Genomic DNA, 15,342 nt, shown 5'->3' on the forward strand with positions numbered 1-15,342 from the left:
TAGAGCGAAAAGTCATTTGTTCCTCGGCCGGGGGGCTAATAAGATGTTAATCAATTAGCGATGGTGAATCGAGACGATGGGGAAAAACGTTGAGTGCGGGTGTGCGTTACGCGGCGCTCCTGGGCTACGCAAACTCCTTAACGAGCTGCGAGATTGGCTCTCACTAATTACTCGATATTTCATTACCGGTCTACCGGAAAGGATTTTTCTCCTCTCCGGAATGCCAGTCTCGATATCCTCTTAACGTTAAGCAGGCATTTTTAAAACGTCCTGTGTAAGCTGGAGCGGCGGTGCAACCGCGCTCGTGCTCTCATGCACTTTCCACTGATCCAAAGTACGAGCAGGGACTTTGAGTGGATGATCCTGTACACTCTATAATCTTCGGGAGCTCCTAAATTGAAATGCCATGCCAATTCAAGTCCCGCTACCGCGAGTTCTCTCGCGGACGAAGCTGTCGACGTTTTTTCGAGACCCTGTCGAGTCTTTTGACGAAACAGAGGCCGCCGTCTGAATTACCGTGTCGTCCCTAGACCCAACATTTCCGTACGAAAAGAACTTTTCGTAAACAGGTTGCACGTGAAATTCTACATACAGTTGTACGAAAAAACGATCCTCGCGAACGAGAACTTGTGTATACGAGAGAAAAAAAAGGAAAAGAAATAATAAAAAAAAATAAATTGAGAGAGAGAGATGAAAACAGAGACTCCAAGGGATGAAATAAAAGACTGCTGACACGTGCGCTGCTACTTTTGTTCCTTCTGCAGCCCCCTACAACATTTGGGTTGTGCCCGTGCCGCCTCCTCACGCTCACGAATACTGGGATCAACGAGTCCATAGAAAGCAACAAAAAATCATGACCCTCGCTCCTTTCTCTTCGCGGATATTTACGCGGGGAAAACGGATTCGTTTTTTATAGTGAGGAATATATTATTTTTCAAGAATTTCCAAAGTATTTAGACACCGATGACAAAGAGCTTCATGTGGATAGCAAAAAGTGATGCACGTGCGAGAACTATATTTCGTTTCGTTTTCTACTGTTATTCGTCATTTCAGACTAGCACTTACTGATAAGTCTGCAAATCCCTTGCAAATCACAAATCTTCACTGTCAGCATGGTAAATTCTATGATAAATACACGAATATACACCGAATACGTGTGACATTTTACCATAATTTTTTTTCAGGGTTGCCCGCGAGCATACTTAACAATGTAAACATTTCAAGTGAAAACATTTATTGCTATGCTTATAAATAAAAAGACTCCTTTTGAATAAAAGGTATGGGTACTGGTCTTTCTACTGTTGTGGATATAGAACGGTTCATATTACTGCTCTTAATGCTGAAATCCGATACGTAAATACTGTCCCCAAGATACTGTATTCTTAGTACTTCGTTTTCCGCGTGTATAGACCGAATCTCGTATGTACTTTATGCCCTAGAAACGGTGCATTGAAAATAGACTAAACAGCACGACAAATGTGAATAACAACCGAATGCCATAAACTTGTGGAATCCAATGTGAATATCCGTTTACTACATTTGATGAAAATAAAATTTCTTTGTCTCTCTGCAGTCGACTCGAATCGTCTTATGTCTCAGAGTCTGGTAGCGCAATGTTGACATTTTTCGTACGAAATGCTATTCCCCATCAACCATAAAACTATTTATTAGATATTTCGATGGGTATATAGTTATAGAATTCAGATTTACGACATTGCAGTTGCCATGCAGGGGGCATGTACGATGATAGAACGTCGAGGCAGGTCGAGTCGAATCTCTATTTTATTACGGCCTCTCCTTTAAGAAAAGATTCGTTGCGAGGCAAGAATATATAAACAAAGATTTTCATCAAGTTTATACACCAGGGGCTGCTGTATCGTACAAAGAAATGAGAAACGTCTTGTCCAGACAACACATCCAGGGAACACTGTTAGTTACGCATCTTTGCATCTCTGCTTGGAAAAGCTCACTTATGCGACGCCGTATCACGCAATAAGCCAGTGGAAAAATTTTGCACAAATTTCTCGAGGTCTACCACATTTGTGGAGAGTTAACGTTATCTCGGTTGGGGAGCTGTTAACACTTTAATAAGTGATTTTGCTGTGCTACTCTCGACGAATGCTAGGATGAAAAAGATTGAGGAATCATTGAGATTAAGGTAGTTCATGCATGAAACGATTTTCTTAAGAAAGTCTTGAAATTTACGCAGAGGTGCAATGGTAGTCGACTGACGAGCATATCAAATTTCAAAGGGTTCGTCTTATTGGTTATTTAGATAAAGGTGTTTAAATATGAAGAAAAATACACAGGGTTATATGCGTAAAAAATCGTTTATCTTTCTATATAACGAATGAACGGTTGTTACGAAGTTTATGAAAATAATGAAGTATATAACGAAGGTCTGGGAAAAAATTCGAGACGATTGTCTTACCAGTAATAAAGATCGTTAAAGATTGAACGAAATTGGCAATCAGCGCTTGCCTCGCATTTGCTTATTTCGGCATGTTGTTTCTTTTGGCTTGGGCCATTCCTACCGAAGCTTTCTGTCTTTTTATTAATACTTCTTTTCTTGATCTATCTCCCTTTGCGCTCTCTAATGCGATTTTTTACGTAAAAAACTATAGTACTTTCGCCAGGGACGAATAAAATTGCGGGTTCGGTCAGTGATGGATTGCCGATTGATCAATGGCTTGTAATTTCATTCACCAAAGGATAAGTTGAAAAAATTTATTTACCATTTCAAAATAATAACTCTGACATTAATTTGAAGTGATTATATCTTTAATCAGGAAGTAAAAATCGATCCAATTTAGACACCCATAAAATACGATCTTTCGGGCATGATCTAGCTTAAAAATTCGCAATATTTTTACGTTTGGCGTACCGACACTAAGGTAATGAGAGCAATCATGATAAATTTTGGCTTAGTTCAGTTTCCAATAAGATAATCAACCCGCGCTCGTCGTTGTGATGGAAGCAATCATTTTGGTAGTTCTGATAAAGGGACTAATAATTTGGTCGTCATTAACCAATATTAAACATAATTACTCATATTAATAAGCGACGAAGCCAGGTTTTCATACCAAATTTGCCTCTCGCGTACTGTTGAATCAATTATTAATAAAAAGTTCCCAAATCCTAGCAAAAGCTCGATGACTATCGTATCGACAAGATGAAAAGCTTGCAAATCGAATCCCACGTTGAAAAAGTTGTTCGATTATATTATCTTTTTGCTTTTCCCAAAGATGAACCTCCCCCACGGGACGTGCTGCTGCATTCCAATGATTGAAAGTCAGCTTGTGATTCGAGTTTCTCGCGGACCATGGGGCCAAGTATTTCCGAGGAAATCTGAAAATCCATTTTAACCTGCACTCACTGTGCAGCTATTTTTTTCACAGTGATTTGCATATTGCAACAACTCTTGTCAAAATAATCTGCACTATAGGAAGTAGCTGAAAGCGCACGAATGAGCAGTCCCAATGACGGAGCACGTACACGATTCATCAAAAGCTCGTTCTGTATCAATATCAATGGGAATTCGTATTTATACATGTTACGACGTTCATTGTTCCCAGGTATCAGGAACGTGTATCAGGAGGATCGTTTTCACTCAGCCATTCTCAGTTCTGCTGACGAGGACGAATTAATTCGTACGTGGCCCATTCACTATTCGATTCAACCTACAAATTAAGGAAGTTGAGGCATTAGAATGAAAATGATGTCATCGCTTTTAAACTGATTGCATCTTATAAAGTGAAGTGTAAAAAAAAATCAGTTAAATTTTCAGACAGTTTAGGAGCGTCGTTGCTGAGAAAAATCAATAACAATTTGGGCCAAATAACATGTAATCTTATGGAAGTCAAGACACATTCAGTGATATCTCCGTTAAAAATGATGCTAAAAATATTAAATTTTTTGAGCAACATGAGCAAGGCTTGCCGAACAATGTCAATTTTTTTCAGATTTATTAGGAGATTTGCTGAGATTATATTAATAATAATCTGTTTCCCGTGCAGTTTTTTGAGGCTAGGATCGTCACCGTTCGTGTTTTCGATTGAGCTTTCACCAGTTTTTCGTCTTTTTTTCCCCAACTTTTCTTTAAAGTGTATGCAACATTGCCAAACTGTAAACTGGCCTAACTTTTGAAAGGTACAGGTCATAACTTTTGGGTAAAAAAAATGACTGTATAGCCTCAACTTCCTTAACCATAATGTACCACCTCACATAAGTTGCATGGATCAAAGGAGAATCATAGACACTCTGGGATGAGAAATTACTTTGAATTTTTCAATTATCATCACAATTGAGAGACAAGTTTCTCACCGGATTCCATCCGATTGCAAGTGATTTTGCTATTGCTCGAGAAATATGTTTCAACTCAAGCAATGGATTAGGCTCGTAAAAGTTGATGGGCCAACGTGAACTTGTTAATGGCGAACCCTCGTCGAGTTGGTACGAACGAGTCCGTGTATGTATGGGATTCGATCGCAGCTGGAGCGAAGGATATCAACGATGTTGCCCAGGCTGGTATTGCACTCCGAAGTATCCATTAAGGCAGTGTGCTCCATCGGAAGAGAAGAAATAAGTCGGGACTGGAGATAGGAAGTAAAAAGTACGAAAAAAAATAAATAAAAAGTGTACTAGAATCTTCGAAACTCTGCCGAATGTCTCAACCCTACGCGCGACCAGACTCGCGCCATTCCTTTTTCACACCGGAGGCAGAGAAGTACAAAACTCGGAAGAATCTTTATTTAAAACCTCAGTACACGATGTCCATGGAGTTAGGAGTTTGAATTATGCATTCGCAGTCTAAAAAATGACGATACGAGCAGCGTGCTTACTTGTTCTCAGACCACTCGGTTGGCGGCGTAATAATATTTGGTAAATTTACGAATTCTCGTCTTTCGTGTTCTTAGCAAGAGACGTACTTCGACGAGACACTTCGTCCACGGTTAAAACTCCCTTTCCTTGACCGAGCCCAGACCCTCGATGACTAACAAAGTGAGCAAAGTGGAGGCTCATTTTGACAGCAGGTAAGCAAAAAGCTTCCTCAAAATTTGCCTCGGATCCCTACTTCTTGAGAAACTTTTTGTCCATTTTGCTTCCGAGCGTCTCCAATAAACTTTTGCTTCGTCCAACCTGTTATCCCGGGAGCCTCTTACAGGACTCGTGGCATCCCTCGAATTTGAGGAAACTCGCAACTCAAAACACCACGAAGAAAATGCGGTGGCCGAGACTCTCGGTCAAGCAAGAACTTTCTTGATGGGGTGCCATGGCTAGCGGCACCGCAGTAACCGGAAACACGACAATGAACGGGCAGCCTGGATTGCTACGGTGAAAGCGACGACTACGCAGACCCATCACTGAATTATACTTCCATTGTGGCGTACCTTCTGTTACCGGTTTTGAAGTAAAGTTGCCAGAAACTACTAAGCAAAACTTCACGAGAGCAAGAAAATCGTTGTTGCAGAAAGACAGAGTAACAAACACGCGTTGCGTACTAACAAACATACTTTCGAATATTCGAGCATGAAAAACCTCGTGTCGATGATGAACTTTAATGAAATTATTCTGGTTTCCCACTAAATTGAGTGAAAACGTATCCTTTCCAGGAATCATAGACTTTGGCGAAAAAGAGAGACTTTTCTGCAAGGAAACATTTTTGGCAATTATGCAGAAGCGGGGCTCCACCTATAATCGGGCTGATTTTTGTTTTTACGTTCTTGACGAATGAAATAAGACACGACAACAAACAATGTTATGTCGGCGCATGACTTTTTTGAACATTTTTGACCACGATCAATCAAAGTACAGCCCTGAATTCGTAAAAAATTATTTGAATCGTTTTGGGGTGGAGGCCCACTTCTGCATAATTACTAAATTTTTATTGGCTTACGAGAAACTACGGAAAAACCCATTTTTTGCATCTCAGCGAGTATTTTTTCTGTGACTCGGGGCTACGTATGGTTTTATCGAGTTAGAAAGAAGGAAAAAGGGGAAGAGAGAAATGAGAAAACATTTGGCGCATAAATTCGAAAAAATGAGAGCGGCCGGGCCGAGGGAACCGCGAGTATCAGGCGCTGATCAAAGGTCACGCGATAGAAGAGAGAGACTTTTAATGGACGTGCGAGAATTTTGAATGATTTCGAGAAAATTTGCGTGGTCAACCTTCGGAGGGACAGCACATTTTTATAATGAATAGACGTGTATAAAAATGTTTCCATTTGTTAATGAATATCTCGTGAATGTACTGTTTCAAGGAAAGCTGAGCTTACCGAACTAATTTTGGAAAAATTAAATGTCGAAGTTGAGTAAAAATGTCATTTCATTGCATCCTTTGAATGGCACGAAGTCGTTACCTTCACGTTTTTTGCTTATATCGCTCCGCGATCATACAATGTTGCCATGCTAAACCATGTTAAAAATATGAAGAATTTCAAAATGATAAGAATTTCATAAAATTTGGTAAATGTATTCTTTCAAAATATATAAGACAATATAAATTTTTTTACATTCTTCTACCACATTGCTCTCGAGTAATTGAACACTAAAGTTCACGTGTATAAGCATAGAGTTTACATATACACAGTTATACATCTCGTGCATAAGAGCTTGGATTTAACGCTCAATTATTCGATAACCATGTGGTAAAAAAACTGAAAAAAATTGTGTTTGCGTATGCTTGATGCCAAAGAATGCTATCACCAAATTTTATCAAATTCTGATTATTTTGATTTTTGTGATCGACCCTCCTCAATGAAGAAATTCATTTGAAAAACGGCAGTGTCGAATCAGGACGTTGTATAGAATGATTTTACTGAAAACAACGATAGTTCACCAACTCGAATGACAAGAAATCACCGAAAATATGTGACTGCATCACGATCATATCGGGTTAACTGAGACTGCGGCGTAGAAATGCGGCAACGTTGTAACTACGACACCAACCTTGACAGGCAGTCGTTGGCATACGAACCTCCAAAAACACCAGGCGAAATAAGTAACGCGTACACAGAGGCACAGGGTTCACTGCATCCAAGCTAACAGCTAAGGATGAAGAAATTACGCAACGTTGCCAAACTTTGTCTTTATTTCAACACAATTTTTAATTACTTGGAATAAATATTCTATCAAGCTTAAGGAGGGTGGATCACGAAAGCAAAATAATCAGAATTTTATAAAATTTGGTCATAACATTCTTTGGCATCAAGTATACGAATACAATTTTTTTCAAATTTTTTTACCACATGGTTATCGAATAATTGAGCGTTAAATCCAAGTTCTTATGCACAAGATGTATAACCGTAAATATGTAAACTCTATGCTTATACACGTGAACTTTAGTGTTCAATTACTCGAGAACTATGTGGTAGAAAAGTTTTAAAAAATGTATATTGCTTTATGTATTTTTAAAGAATACATTTACCAAATTTTATTAAATTCTTATTATTTTGAAATTCTTAATATTTTTAATACGATTTAGCATGGCAACATTGTATCGTCGCGATCCACCCTCCTTAAGAGGATGGATCAGTCGGTATATCGCAACCGTGAGTGCGAGAGAGATAGCTGCAAATTTCGAAATCGAAATTCTTTGACACAGTTTAACCGATTAAAAAAAGGCTCTGTCAGTCGATTTTTGCCATCGTTCTGCGTAGGCTGACAGAGCCTTTTTTTAATCGGTCAAACTGTGTCAGAGAATTTCAATTTCGAAAATTCCAAGTGAGGTTAGTCGACTGATCCATACTCTTAAGTGATTAAAATAAATGTATTCCTCAATAATAATTAAGGAGGGTGGCTAGGGACGATACAATGTTGCCATGCTAAACCATGTAAAATACATAAAAAATTTCAAAATGATAAGAATTTAATAAAATTTGGTGAACACATTCTTTAGAGTTAAATTTGACAATACAAATTTTTTAAGATTTTTCTCCTGTACAGTTATCGAGTAATTGATCACTAAAGTTCACGTGTATAAGCATAGCGTTATACATTCCGGGCATAAGAAATCTGTTTTAATGCGTAATTACTCGATAACTAAGCAGAAGAAAATTTTGAAAAAAATTGTGTCTTCGCACTTGATGTTGAAGAACATTATCACCAAATTTGATCAATTTCTTATCAATTTGACGAACGTAGCCACCCTCCTTAACCCTACACCTCATGTGCCTTTTTTCATACCCTCAACCTCATGACCGGGGTTTGAACGCACCCCACTCTTTTTCTGCTTATAAATCCGGTCCTACGATGCTAAACTCACTTTATCCTACACCATTTTCTTCGTTTTTTTATAACGAAAAGAATGATGTACGATAAAACTAATTTCAATTGAATTTATATATAAAAAAATCCGTCGATAATCATTCGATAATGTCGCTTGTTGGGACAGGAGCGTAGTTTGAAGTTCGCGTGGGGTGTGCTCACACCCCAGTCATGCGTTCTAGGGTTAATGTTATCACTCACACACTTTAAGCTTTTTGCATTGTTCATCCGAACGAACAGTAATCATTCGGCATAAGGTGGCACTGCTGACGTCACTCAATGTATTAACAAAGAAGCTTCGTCTCTTACCCCCACCCTCGAAAAAGATTTAGCAACAGAATTGGCGAATTGGCGAATTCGCCAATTCGCCGGTATCATTCTCGGAAGCAGAAAAATAAAAGTATGGAAATACGCGTGGCGAAACGACCGGTTGTATTGTCAAGCGTTAGATCCGACGTTGAAAAATGTAAAAAAAAATCGTAATTCCAACACTCTAGGCTTTCACTGGGTGGATAGTTAATTGTCGCAGATGAAAAACGCCCCGGGCAATCGGCACAAAGAACTCGGTTTGCTATGTCGTCGGCAGATACACATCGATGGGCACGCAAACCCCCACGTTCAATGGAAGCACACAAGCGTGCGGCCGTTGCGTTTCACGTTTTGTTACATTTTCTAGAATATTCGTTTGAAAAAAATGTCTCATACTGGGAAAAACCCATTGTCGTGCCGGGAATACAGAACTTTTCAAAAACTCCGCTCAACTTCCGAAAAATATATATTCATCGTTAAATTCTCGAGAGAAAACGTTTTTTTTTTTTTTCAATTTTCCTATTTTTCAATTTTCCTATTCAACGCACCGCTCATGAGATACGCACGAAACAATGCCAATGCGCAATGGAGGGATGCGCGAACGACGCTTCGTTCTTCGCATATTCGGTTTCGATGCAACATGAAAATGGCATAATGACGACGAATAAAAAGAGAAAATTAGCTGCTACATGGAAGAAAAAATGAATAAAAATAGGATTTCACACAAGTTTAGCGAATCAACTCCGGCTAAACGAGTTGCACACAATTTTTGTAGCGCCCTGCACGCGTGTAAAGTTTTTTTTTTTTCATTGTCAATGCATACACGGGCAAACAGCGAATGGTGTAATACCCAAAAACAAAAATAAACGAGAAGAGAGCGAGAGAAATGAAAAAGGGAGCGAGAATGGGAAGGGAGGAAAAGAGTGAAATCGGAAATCCTGACGATGGAAACTCGACAACGTGCATGTGAAAAAGAGCTTTTTGTTTAACAGTCACATCAAACCTGTGCGCATATATATTTTTCCATGTATTAGCCGAAGCTCTGTATTCAAGCATGGGAAGGAGAGCAAACTGGGACCGCGACTTTTTGTTCGCGTGATGAATTCGCGTATTTCTTTGGCGGCCCGCGTTATCGCATCTCGGTGGTCGGGAAAGAGTTATTTTCTCTGTCCGACTCCGAAATATTCTCGATTGACAGAATCGGATTATCGATTGTTGTGATATTTTCAAGCGTATCTCGAATGTACGATTCACAAGACTCAATCACGCTCTCAATTTTTCTCGCTATACCTACTTCCAAAAAATGTGAAATTTTTTTAGGCGCATGTCCTCGACGCAGGTACGTGGGAGCTGCAATTACGAATTCTAGTAGGATTTAATGATTTTTAAGATTCACACACATTTTCGTCATGCCAGAACTTATTCTTCGTCAAATAGCACACCCCCGCGCCTCACCCACGCGTATTGTGGGGGAGCGCGCCGTTACTGTACGTAGCCATCTCTCGCGTTAACGAGACCGCTCGCAAATATTAGCCAAGAGAAGCAGCTTTCGCCCGAGGGTTTGAGTACGTATAGTTACGGGAAGCTGCATGAACGAAGCTGGGAGAGCGAGGATGCGACCAGGGGGAACGTAGAGAATGAAACACCCTCGCGCGCCGCCCCTACGTCCCGGGATACTCGAACCAGTAAAAGCGAATGAATCCTTCGAGCGTATCATACGATTTTCCAAAATATTTCTCTCTCCGTATCTTTTCACCACAATTCACGATCGTAACGAGTGACGTTGTTGCGCTTGGACGCCAGAGAAAAAAAAAACAAAAAATCTTTAAGGTAGATTATGCCCGAAGGATCGTATTTTATGGGGGGTGTCTAAATTGGGTCGATTTTAACTCCCTAATTAAGGATATTATCGCTTTAAATTAATGTCAGAGTTATCAATTGGATATTGTAAATAAAATGTTTAACTTATTTTTTGGCGAATGAAATTACAAGCCATTAATTAAACGGGGATCTATCACTGACCGAACCCGAAATTTTATTCGTCCCTGACGAAAACACTATTGTTTTTCATTTTAAAAATCGCATTAGATAGCGCGCGAAGGGAAATAGACGAAGATAAGAATTATCGATAAAAAGACAGGAATGGGCCAAGCCAAGAAGAAACGAAATACCGAAATAAGCAAATGCGAGGTTATGAGAGTGCTCATTACCAATTTCCTTGAAAATATATAAAACAAAAATAGAGCATCAACTGCCAGTCGGAAAATTCCGTCCTGGCTTGAGCAGCGAATGTTGACCAAATTTCCGAGAAGCAATCGCCTTACAATAAAATGTTTTTTTAGGCATACGTCGTCTCGTTTTCATGTGCTTCCTCGTCCAGGCTCTGTAGCCTGCTACTTTTTAAAAAACCCCAAGACTTTTAGTTCTGCGGCCTAAATTCCACATTACTTTCCCCTTTTTCAAGCCACGTATGAAACGTTTTTCTCTCACCGCAAAGCAACCTCGGATAAGAATACTGAGCGAATTCTTTCGCCGGTTTTTCAAGCTGCCTTTCTGTCTTTTTTCCTCCGACTCTCTCTCTCTCTCTCTCTCTCTCTTTCCATCTTTCTCTTTCTTTTTACTTTTCACCTACTTTCTTTCGCTTTTATGCCAGTTTATTTTCCTGTCTTCTTTTATCTCGAGGACTCGTAATTATCCGTACGGAGGCTTTACACTTCAGGGCACCCTCCGCGCGCGTTACCCTCGAGAATGAGCGTGTAGCCCAAGAAGCTTTTGAAGTGTGGATAAAGCTCCGCCGAGTGGCCAGGATAAAGATGGGCAAAAAGTAAAATCGCTTAGTCGTAGCTCGTTTCGTCTGGAAAAATGCAACGTTTCTTCCTCTCCCACATTCTCGCTTTGTCTGTCGCTGTGTCTGCCGTGAAAGAAAATACCGAGTTCAGCCTCAGTTAGGGGCCCGACAGACCGGAACTCGGCCTATTATTTCCCAGCTTCGAACGGCCTTTTTTGCTATTATTTACGTTTTATTTATCCACGAGATATCGATGACCATCGTTCAGAGCTTGGCGAACTGCTGCTCGTAACGTGTCACCCGAGACCGTTGCAATAACTCGAAATTCTGCGGCGCGAAAATTCGCTTAAGCTGACTTCGATCGCGGACGGATCGACGACATTTATGGCCGTTCGTTATCGCCTTGTCAGTTTCATCGAAAACCGTACAGATAAATTCATCTTGCGAGGCCGACAAACTGGCTTTTTTCCTTTCTTCTTTCGTTCATTTTCTTATTTTCATTTTTCATATCGACCTTTCTGTAGAAGCTTCATAATTCGAGAAAAAAAATATCTTCGTGCCTCGAAAAACGTTGTTGAATAGAGCCTCGCTAGGTTTCTGCGTTCTCAATAGCACGATTCGATAATAACATCGTCGTTACGATATGATAGCTTACGCGAATATCGAAATTCTAATATCTTATTCATGGCGTAATCTACGTGAGCATAATCGACTGAATATCGGGAATTTAATGACGGAACTCCATGAGCCAATTAAGGGGGGGGTCCTGCTTTAGAAAGTCTAAAAAATCGATTGTTTTTGGGAATGTTTTTAGGATAGACGGAAATAACTCGGCATGGAGAACTTTTCGGTATAGTTTCAGGATATTTCAAAAGTACAAAAACATTTTTTTCATGTGATAAATCTAATTTGTACATGGTTTATGCTTAAAGTCTGATTGTCGAAATTTCCCAGCTGTGTGCAATGTGGAGATCGTAATTATTGTCTCAAATGAAAATTCCACATTTTTTTCCATTCTCGTATACATTTACCTTCTATACGAACCTACAAAAACCCGAAAAAACTGCGAAATCCTATATTTTTAGGGAGTTTGAAAAGAAACGCTTCTAAAGACGAAGAACATCACTTAAACGTTCCGTAAATATAGAATTTCGCAATTTTCACCAATCGTTCGCGTAGGTTGAGAAACTACGAATTGCAAATGAGCGAGGAAGCAAAACTGGTCGACCGCGAATCGTTCTTTTCGTTAATTTCTCTGGATTTCAACGTCCCGAATTTCAGTGACATAAGATTTTACGTAAGATCGAACTGGGACTGTGATATTTTTTTAAAGAAAATAATCTGAATGGTACAAACGGTTTGTTGTTCGAGGAATATTTATTTTATACAAGCATAATAAATTTACGAAGTGATCATCAAGACGAAAAATTGTCTCAGTTATTACGGTTTATTTTTGTACAGAATATACGTGTGTAGGATAGAAAGGTGCGACTTATCTCGTGAATTCGAAGCGCTCCCGACTCTCTCGCGATCGTCAAACTACTAAATTTATTTTTCTTCTCTCGTTCTACCATTCGGGCTCGATCGCCTCTCGTCGACCCCCCGCTCTATTCATACTCATTACAGAACGAAGTGATTTTAAAAAATTCTGAATACAAATTTCAAGATCAACGACACGAGATTACCGAGTCGAGATAGGATTAGGTAATGAATCCGATATAACTGCCAATTCCGAGGGTCATATTCGCGATAGCACATTACAACGATAATCGTGAGCGTCTGATACCTTAATAGCGAACGACGCTGAAGTTTGCAACGTTGGAGTCCAACGAAATGATCTAAAAAACTCTCAAATAATTCTAATAAATCTCCAATTTTCTTCCCTCCCGAATTTCCAAATCATCATTTTTCAAGCCACATCAATAATTCGTGAAATAAAAAAATAATTAATTATAAATCTTTTTTTCATTCATTTCGTTGAACTCCCCAACGTTGCAAACTTCAACGTCGTAATAGCGATGAAGGTGTGTCGGTGCGTTGGGTACGGATAAAATTTGCGAGTACGCACTTCGATTATTTCGAACGGAGAAAAGGATTTGAAATCGTCTCGTAAATCCGAGTGCGAACGAGAGCGATTAAATGCCCCACGATCTCGATAAACACGGAGCTCGTCCGTGAGATCCGCATATACGCGGGGAGACGTCCTTCGACGCGCGCGTGTATCCTGATCTCGACGGTATCCGCATCTGAGATTTTCTCTTTCTCCCGTTCGCCTGAGCCTCCCGCCTTTCCCTTCTTCGCCTCGCTCTTATATACAGAGTTGAATGAAAGCGGTTGATGAGAGTGTGCGATATAGGAACGAGAATGACTCACCGGAGAAAGCCGAGTGGGAAGAGTCGCATTTTCGATTTCACATTTGACGATAAACTGTCGCACTCTTGCAGATATTTTTCGGCAAAAGAAGATCGAGGGTGGGGGGGGGGGGGGGGGGGGGGGTGAATGGATGGATGGATGGATGGATCATAATCCTCGAAAATTCATGAGTTTTTCCCTCTATTTTTCAACGAAATTTACACTCGAATCCCACGCACGTTTCACCAACGAATTCGATGAATCCCAATCTCACCAACATTTTTATTAACATTTTAGTCGATGAGAAAAATATCGAGTTTTTTTATAGCGTCTTGTCAGTTAATTGGGAGGAATATTTCAAATTTATGGGCACGTGACAGTTTCGAAAGGTTGAAAAAATCGAGGGGAATGAAATGATCGAACGAAAGCAAATAAACAAAAGTACGCAAGACACTTGTGGAGTTGTAATTATTTGTTCATTTCATCGTTTCTCGATCGATCACTCGTCACTAAATCAGAAGTGAAAACCGTACAAAATAATCCATAATTATATAATCTAGTGAAAGAATAAAAATTCAACGAACGGTGTCGATCGTATGGAACAGACATAACGACGACGATAAATCAACAGACCGTTTTGGCATCTATAAAGTAAAAAATAAAACGGTGACTCGTCAAATAAAACAATGCACGATGATAACCCGCGGCAAAAAAAAAAACACGAGTATTAAAACGCGTTTAGCGAAATTCGCGTGTTTGCGCGTCCGCGATTCTGAGCGCACTGAGAAGATCCGGGGGTTTGGAACTCGAGGTGGCCCGCCGCATGCGCGACCCGGTGTGCCCCCCGTGTGCTTACACTCTCCATTCTAGCAACGACGACACGAACACGCTACACTTCCCTGTATGCCCATACAGGTGGGGATTTTATCTGTTCCTCCTCTACATAATTTCCGATAGTGTTTCGTATCTTTCGCTTTCTCCGTCTCTGGCTTTCCCCCGCGTGCATTCCCCCGGCGTGCGATATCTTCCTTGCCATTTATCTCGTTGTTTCAACCTGCTCCTTCAGTTTTCAATCCACAAGTTTCCCATTTCTGCGCTCCCTTTCACGAATTTTTCATATTCCCACGATTCCGACGTTCACAAATGACGCCGATATACGACGAGTCGTACTCGAGGAGGAACATATGCCGATGAAAAAGTGCCTTCGCTCACGAAGAGGCTCTTGTGTTCTCGGAGCCGGAAATGAGGAAACCATTTATCCGCTGATCACATATGCTTTTTTTGACATTCTATTAAGGTACGAATTCGCCGATGAAAATCTATACACGCGTGCACGCCCTTCACGGACGAAATCTATCATCTTTTTTCTAACAATTTTCACGCCCCCCCCCCGAGGCTTGTTAACATTTTTTTCCGAAGATGCGAGAAAATTGTGTCAATACACCACCCTGAAGGTTGATAAGCTTATCAACGCTTTATTCCTATGCGTTTTTTCACTCGCGTCCGCTCACCCTAATCTCGAGAGCACAGTGATAAAGAACGAGGGTCGGAGTGCTCGGCTCCTAACTACTGTTCGCACAAAAATGAAAAAAAAGTCCACTCGACGAGAAAATTTGCTCGCGCAGTGA

General features: G+C 40.2%; 1 protein-coding gene across 4 annotated transcripts in view; it reads right to left on the reverse strand.

Annotated features, from left to right (window-relative positions):
* Oamb (Octopamine receptor in mushroom bodies) overlaps positions 1-15,342 on the reverse strand; it is a 99,194-nt gene that overhangs the window by 23,206 nt on the left and 60,646 nt on the right. For 2 of the 4 annotated variants that reach the window (XM_043417286.1, XM_043417288.1), the window contains exon 1: positions 13,736-14,479. The exons of the other annotated variants lie outside the window; for them this stretch is intronic. The gene's annotated coding sequence lies outside the window, so the exon portion shown is untranslated. Of the gene's footprint in view, positions 1-13,735; positions 14,480-15,342 lie in introns of those variants that run through there. 4 annotated transcript variants of the gene reach the window in all.

This window comes from Venturia canescens, chromosome 4, assembly GCF_019457755.1.
Source record: "Venturia canescens isolate UGA chromosome 4, ASM1945775v1, whole genome shotgun sequence".
Lineage (NCBI taxonomy): Eukaryota > Metazoa > Arthropoda > Insecta > Hymenoptera > Ichneumonidae > Venturia > Venturia canescens.